At 35.4% G+C, this 7,527-nt stretch overlaps 1 long non-coding RNA gene across 1 annotated transcript; it reads left to right on the top strand.

The window, feature by feature from the left end:
• Positions 1-388: 388 nt before the first annotated feature.
• Positions 389-7,327, top strand: LOC112766823 (uncharacterized). The gene is made up of 3 exons (XR_003184569.3): positions 389-767; positions 5,762-5,896; positions 6,016-7,327. It is a non-coding gene; the product is annotated as an uncharacterized lncRNA (long non-coding RNA).
• Positions 7,328-7,527: the final 200 nt, after the last annotated feature.

The raw sequence follows: 7,527 nt of genomic DNA, 5'->3' as shown, positions 1-7,527 counted from the left end.
TAATTCATTTTTTATCAAAATCAAATTTGTAAAATCAATTTTATACCGACTATGGTTTGCAATGAATTTATAAAGAATTCATAAAGAAATTAATAAGTTTATATTGCTTTTGAACTATTAATTAAAAATTATTTAATTTGATAAAACAAATGTTAAAAAAAATATAAAAATTAAGATAATGATGAACCTGCTCTATTAATTATTTATACTATAGCACCAATATTTGTAATATGTAACTAGACTATTTTGATCCTATGAAAATAGAATTAAAAATAGCTAAACCATTTCATATCCAAATCCAAATCTAGTTTCAAATTAAAAAAAAAAAAAAAAAACTAATATAAAATTATGCCTCTCTGCAGCTGACATTTGAAAAAAATGAAAAATTTGTACTTCACTTGTCAAACTGCACCAGAGTTCAAATTTTTAAGAGTGGAAGATAGATCCTCTTTTAGTATATGTAAATGGGTGAGTGTGTAGTGTAGAAAAAAATTGTGTCCCTCTGACACTCTCAGTTAGTTACTTCTTCTACCATGCACAGCCACTGCCGTCGACGCTCCTTGGATCTGTCGCAGCCGCCACTAGTGGCTCTCCAGTACTCTGCCGGCAACACCTAAGCTTATCTGGTTTGTGTCTTTTCTCCACAAGAACCTATTCTGACGGTGATGGAAATTCGAAGAAGGTGATAATGTGTAAGCTCCGCAGTAGCTCTTCTTATCGCCGCTCTCATATGGCTCCGCTCTTGTTGTAGGCTTCACACTCTTCAGGTAACACTCTCCTCAACTTTTGTATTTTGTAATAATCAAAGTTTGTAGCTTTGATTATTTTGTATTACTTCTTGTAATTAATCTTTTGATCATCTTCATTTTTTCATGTCCTTGATCTTACTAGTAGTGTCTTTCTCATATGTTTACTGCACATAAGGTGTTTGAGTTATTGTCAACAAGACATGCTAGCAAAGAACTTTAGTGTGAAACTCTGTTTCTTACTCAAGCTTTTCTTATGAAATCCTCATGGTTTTATTGCGCATTCAACTCAAATTGTGTATACCTCCATTTCTTATACTTGCTTACCAATTCTTTGCAACTTTGACTCGTAATGAACAAGTTACCTTTTAGTTTTGAAGTCTTAGGTTTTAGTGATGCAATGTTGAACTTGATTGAATGTTATCTTATTTTTTTTGGAGAGTAAACAATCATTTCTACCCATAAAAGTTGAAAACGCTGACATATCTACCCATAAAAGATAAAAATTAACATTTATATTCATAAAAAATTGATTTCGCAAGTAAAATTACCCGAACCCTAAACAATTACATAAAATCCCCAAGCTACCCCCTTCTCTTCTCTCACACACGCATCCACCCTCACTCACTATCTGCAGCACCTAAACCACCACTGCCGTAGCATCATCTCCCTTCCTACTCTCTCTTTCTCTCTCTCACTCACTCACTTTTTCTCTCTCACCTCTTGAACATCAACATAGCCCAGCCACTATCCTCTTCAAAATCATAAAAAAGAACAAACTCAGATCAAATTGAAGAATAGAGCATGCATAGATTCAAAATAAAATCCTAATTTCTTAGAACCTTCACCAAAAATTGTCAATTTCTCAGATTCAAGATCACTATTTTCGTTGCAAATAACACAGAACATTAATTCGATTTTGGCGACGCTGGGAGGAGATGACGAAAACGTATCGCTAGGAGGAGAAGAGAGCAGCGACGCCGAGAGAAGAAGACGAAGATACGACGTTTGAAAAAGGAAGGAACTCAACGTTGAAGAAGTTGTGGTTGCAGAAAATAGATGACTCAAAATTGCTACTTCCTGAAGCCAAAAACCTCCCGAAGAAGAAGAAGAAAAAGAGGAGGGGAGGAGAAGATGGAGCTCACGACAGCAAAAGGAGGAACCACCATTAATACACAAAAGAGAGAGAAGAACGACAGAGATGAGAGAGACATCAATAGGGAAAGAAGAGGAAAGAGAAAAGTGCGAAGAGGAAGGAGAGAAAGAGAGAGGGACGATTAAAGAAGATAGAGTAGAAGGAAGAGAGAGAGTGCGGAAAGGGGAGGGTGCTGCAGCAATGGGGTTCTCGGTTTAGATGAAGATGAAGAGGATGAGACTCACCAAGGGTAGTTTGGGGATTTTATGTAATTATTTAAGGTTTGGGTAAATTTTGCTTGCGAAATCAATTTTTTATGGGTAGAAATGATAATTTTTATCTTCTATGGGTAGATATGTCAGCGTTTTCAACTTTTATGGGTAGAAATTGTAGTTTATTCTTTTTTGGATTATCAATTTTTTTTTGTATATGTACTAAATTTTAATTATCAATTTATGGTAAACTTTTGATTGTAATGTAAAACCATAGATTAGCTGAATATTGAAATCAAAATATGAAGCTTTGTTCTGATTATATATTTATTTAGTGTAATTATATGTTACTATTCAACACTCACATATAGAATTGTTCGAGTTCAATACTGATTTCCTATGATTGCAAATTTCTTAATGATTTTCCTTGCTCTACTTTTAAATAGATATCGCCGAATTATTCTTTCTGGTGTTGTTTTTGTAATTTTGGTTGTGCTTGTTTTCTTTTTTGAATCCTTGAATTGAAAACTTCGGGTTCCATTTGTTTTTCCTTTTCAGTTTTCATATCTTATATAGCTAAGGACGGAACAAATAGAATGCTTCTCAAGTTTTAAGGATTCTCTTTCTTACCTGTTGCAGATCTTATTTTGCTTTTTTATGCAACGTGTTTTATGTTTATCTTCTGATTGAAACGTTGCATTGCCATCATCATAAACGTAAGTAATGCATAGATTGATACAAATATAGGACACTAGCTTTTTATATTCCGTAAAAACCACAATGATGTATGTTTTTTTATATTTTTATGGTATGTTGGCATGGTTCTATAACTATAGATTTGACACAAGTGGAAGATACTAGTAAAATAGTTGTTGAATTGTGCTGCCATAATGAAATATAAGCATGACTTATCTTGAAGTATTAAACTTTTAGAATCTGCTTTATTTTTATGATGATGATATAATGATGCATGAAAAAATCATTGTATAAATAACATGATCCTGAAAGTGTATTATAAAGTAACGAATTATTATATAGTTATGAATTTTACAGAATTATAATTTGTAGATTAGCAAACTCTTTTTTTGTTTTCAAATATAATTCAGCACCCAGTAAAGTGCACTTATTGGCTGAATCTTACTTATCCCTATATTATAAAGAGTAAATGAATAAAAATACACATTAAGGAGTTTGGGTGGACAAAAATACACACCAATGAATCAAAACTATAAAAGTACACACCAAAGATAGTAATCGATGGACAAAAGTGGCACGCTGTTATTGGGGTTTTGTGTCGATTAAATTAACTACGTATATGGCAGTTTAATGTATAACCTAGCACACTTTTATATTTAAAAATCAGTATTTATTAAAGAGTAATGCTAGGGGCCAGCAACTTTTGTGATTAGTAGCCATCAAATAGCCATCAATGATGATCTAATGGTGTGAGATTGGTATGAGATTTCATCCCATGGTTCATCTTTCTCTACTGGTTACATGCTGGCCAAAATTCAATAAAATTGCTGGCCTCCTAGACTTTTCCTTTATTAAAATAGAAATACAAGTGAGTTGCCCTAATTTAAAAGAACCCAAATTTTATCCCTTTGTAAAATCTTGTGAAATTGAGGGATGAGGGTGAACCATGCTCTAAATCTCCCATATATCTCTCTTTCAACCTTTTTTGTAGTCTTTAATCCCCCTCTCTTTTTTTCTTAGTAGATAGTCTCACCACCAGAAAAAATATTTTAATGAAGTCAACACCTTTTTTTTGAGTATATCATTTCAACTAGTCTTGTATGATATCATTTCACCTGATCTTACTATGTTACTTGATCTTGTAAACTCATTTTTTACCATGACTTTTCGATCTTCTAGAAGTACAATAAATTTTCAGGTATGATTCCTATGTAATTTCTTGATGTCTTTATGTGTTGCTATTATCTACATAGAAGCATTTGGATTGCGTATAGTCTCTATAAAAATTTTTGGCTCTCCTTCATCTGTTAGAAGACAATACGCATCGTGGTTTGTCATAATATAATCCAAGTGTCATGATGGTGTTTTTCTTTGTCAAGTATATTTACAAATTTCTATGTCATTGGCCTCATCTAATTCTTGTTCCTCGTGCTTTGGTTCTGCTTTAGAAAATTCACCCTCTTTGTATTCTCATCTATTTGAACCGTGACTATCTCTTTAATAATACTATTACTTTTTTGTTCTCCTTGTAACTTATTTTTTTACAAATATCACATCTCTACTGACAACTACCTTATGAGTAGTGGGATTTTACATACGATACTCTTTAATTTCATTAGCATAATTCAAAAATATACATTTTTTAGATTTGGGGTCCAGCTTTATTCTCTCCTAAGAATTGTATGTCACATATATAGGACAACCAAATATATTAAGAAGAATAATTAGGTGGTTTACCTTGCCATATCTCTATTTGTGTCTTCAACTCAACTCCAGTTGATGATTATCGATTTATCACATAAGAGAACTTAGGTAAATAAGCAGTCCGCAACATAGCTTATGTTTGAGAGTCTTATTCCTTCACTCTGATATACCATTTTGCTTAAATATTTGTGCAACTATGAGGTGTCGCTGAATACCTGCTTGTATGCAAAATGTTAGAAAATCACCATTTACATATTTTCCTCCATTATCTAACCTCAAGTACTTGATCTTCTTTCCATATTCAAGTTTAACTTGGCTTTAAATTCCTTGTGTATCGCAAACACGTCTGACTTTTTCTTGATCGAGTACATCCAAAGCCTCCCAGAGTACTCATCAATAAATGATACAAAATATTTTACTTCTTTTAGGGACATTTTTGGTTACTCACATACATAAGAATGAATCAATTCCAATATGTGCCTACTCCAAGCAGCCGATCTACCAAATGTCAATCTATGTTGCATGCTTGTAACATAGTGCTCACAAAACGGTAAGTTATCGATTTGAGTCTAGAAGTGAGATTACGTTCTAAAAGAATCTCTAAGCCTTGTTCCACCATGTGACCCAGTTTGCAATGCCATGTAATCGTTATTTCTTCTTGACTTGCTGACGTAATTGATGCCTCTGCCTCTTGCAAAGCATCTGCGACAAGCATGTATAGATTCACCATAATCTTTTCTGCTTTTATTACCACAAGAGCACATTTAAAAAATTTTAAGATCCCACCTTCAATATGGATCTTTGTAACCAAGGTCATCAAACTGTCCAATAGACAACAAAATTTTCTTCAAGCCCTTTGCATGTCTTACCCCTTGAAGTGTGCTAACAGAACCATCAAATATTGTTATTTTGACAGTACCCACTCCAATAATTTTTAAGGCGTGATTGTTCACAACTAGAAAAATCACTTTTAGTAGCCATTTGTTTTGCTTTTAGCGGCAATAAAAATAGCGTCTAATATATTTTCTGGCAATTAAACATTAGCCATTTTATGGTTTGTCACTAAAAGATTTTAGCGGCAATTATAACAATTGTCAGTAAAAGCCTATTTAATGACCGCACAAAATATATAACTTTTAGTAGCCATATAAAATGGCAACTAAGAGTAATTTTAAAATTATAATGTTATTCCACTACTTTTAGTTACTATTGCTATTACCACAGTTATTCCACTACTTTTCACAGATTGGCTATCTAATTTTTTTCAGTAATTTGAGAATTTCCTCAAGCAATAGGCTTTTACCAATCCCAGCGGAGCCTGTGATGAACACGGATTTTTCCTGAGGGATGGCAGACAAAATATGCTTATGTTCGTTTCCCCATTCTATTGGAGTGGAGTGAAGGTTAGCCCAATGTTAGCATTCAGATTTTAGCCCTAGCTCAAAAATGCTACCTTTTCCTGGCTTTCCAAACAAAGCCCATCGAAGTCCAGTCCATCTAATTCATTTTATTCTCATTCCAGGACGGCCCAGGCTGCTATTCGAGTGCAATCGGCAAAAGCAAGTTTACGTTACTTATTTGAAAAAAAGAATTCTTTCGTTCTGCTGTCAAAAGTAGGGATTTGTGTCTGATCCTTTCAATCAAGCGGTAGAGGCAGAGGCTTTACTTCAATTGCCTACGCTAGGACAGAGCTGCTGTCAAGTGAGGATTGGTCGAGGGGAGTTCCATCATGTAGTTGGGTACAAAGAAGCCAGTAAAAGAGGAGTAGTCAGGGTACGACGAAGCACGCCTGGTACGTAAGCGAATACGGATCACGTGGGTTTGTACTCATCCGCTTTCGAGCTATCGAGTGAGGATTGGCTAAACGTACTTTGTCTCCTAGTTGATTAGTAGTTTGACGGATTATCATCGGTGTCGAGCCACGTTTTCATACCCGCAAAAAACAGGGGTCGGTCCATCGTCATAAACATGACTACACACCACTATATAAAATATAAAAAAAGAAAGAATTTCAAATAATAAGAAAAAGAAAAAGTCTTGCAACACCTATAAATAGGATGCTTCTTTTTCTATTTGGCAAAGCAAGGGGAGATATGGATCTACCAGTTACCACTGTAATACTTTCTCAAATTGAGCAAGCGATTCACCATGTAGAGAACGCAAAGTTCGAGCAAGAGCAAACCCTGGCGGCCTTCTGGGAGCACATGCCTCCTGTCGAGGAGGAGGTCGTGGTAAAGCGGATACAAGAGCTTCAGGACCGCATTCGCGCTCTCGAAGAACGAAGGAGGGCGCTCATCCAAGAGCGCGAATTGCTCCTTATCAAGGCGACCCGCATCATTTGCGGGAGACCGCGGGGAAGCAACTAATAAGTCCTTAGTTTTTCTTTTGCTTGCTTTTAACTATATATAGAATGTTGTTTGTTTGTTAACTTTTTGTTATAATGTTGTGTTTAGTTGTTTGGCTGGTTTGTCTATGTGTACGTAAGCTTCCTTATTGTACTTCCTATGTAATGGCTATTCATCAATGAATAAAAAGTGCTGGTCTGCGCTTATGCGATAGCTTTTATGCTGTTGTTCTGAGGGGAACATCTTCCGCCCATCAATCTGGAGCAGCTGGCAACATGCAATATACCCGAGACTGGATTCGGGCTTTGGACGACCGGAAGAGGGCTCTGCTCCTCAAACGGCAAGAACTAGTCATCGCAGCAGCAATCCTCCAAGGAGGAAATGGGGGCAACTAGAGGACTTTGCTGTTTTCTATTTCTATGTTGTGTTTAGTTGTGTGGCTGGTCTATGTGTGTGTAAGCTTCCGATTGTATGCACTCCCATGTAAAAAAATGCTTGTAGTGTTGGAATGGAAAAAATCAACTTTGTTCTAGTTCATTCTCTTTCCCTGTTTTGTGCATCAATTTTATTTGAATTCTTTTTGAAATAGTGAACATAGGCTTCGAGTGCCTACCAGTTGGTCGGCTAGACTATGACTGAGTCAAGCAGACACCTGCTAATCCGCGCTTCCATTCGCCATAACATAGACC

This window comes from Arachis hypogaea, chromosome 17 (assembly GCF_003086295.3).
Source record: "Arachis hypogaea cultivar Tifrunner chromosome 17, arahy.Tifrunner.gnm2.J5K5, whole genome shotgun sequence".
NCBI classification, from domain to species: domain Eukaryota; kingdom Viridiplantae; phylum Streptophyta; class Magnoliopsida; order Fabales; family Fabaceae; genus Arachis; species Arachis hypogaea.
This window is presented reverse-complemented; position numbering and strand designations above follow the sequence as displayed.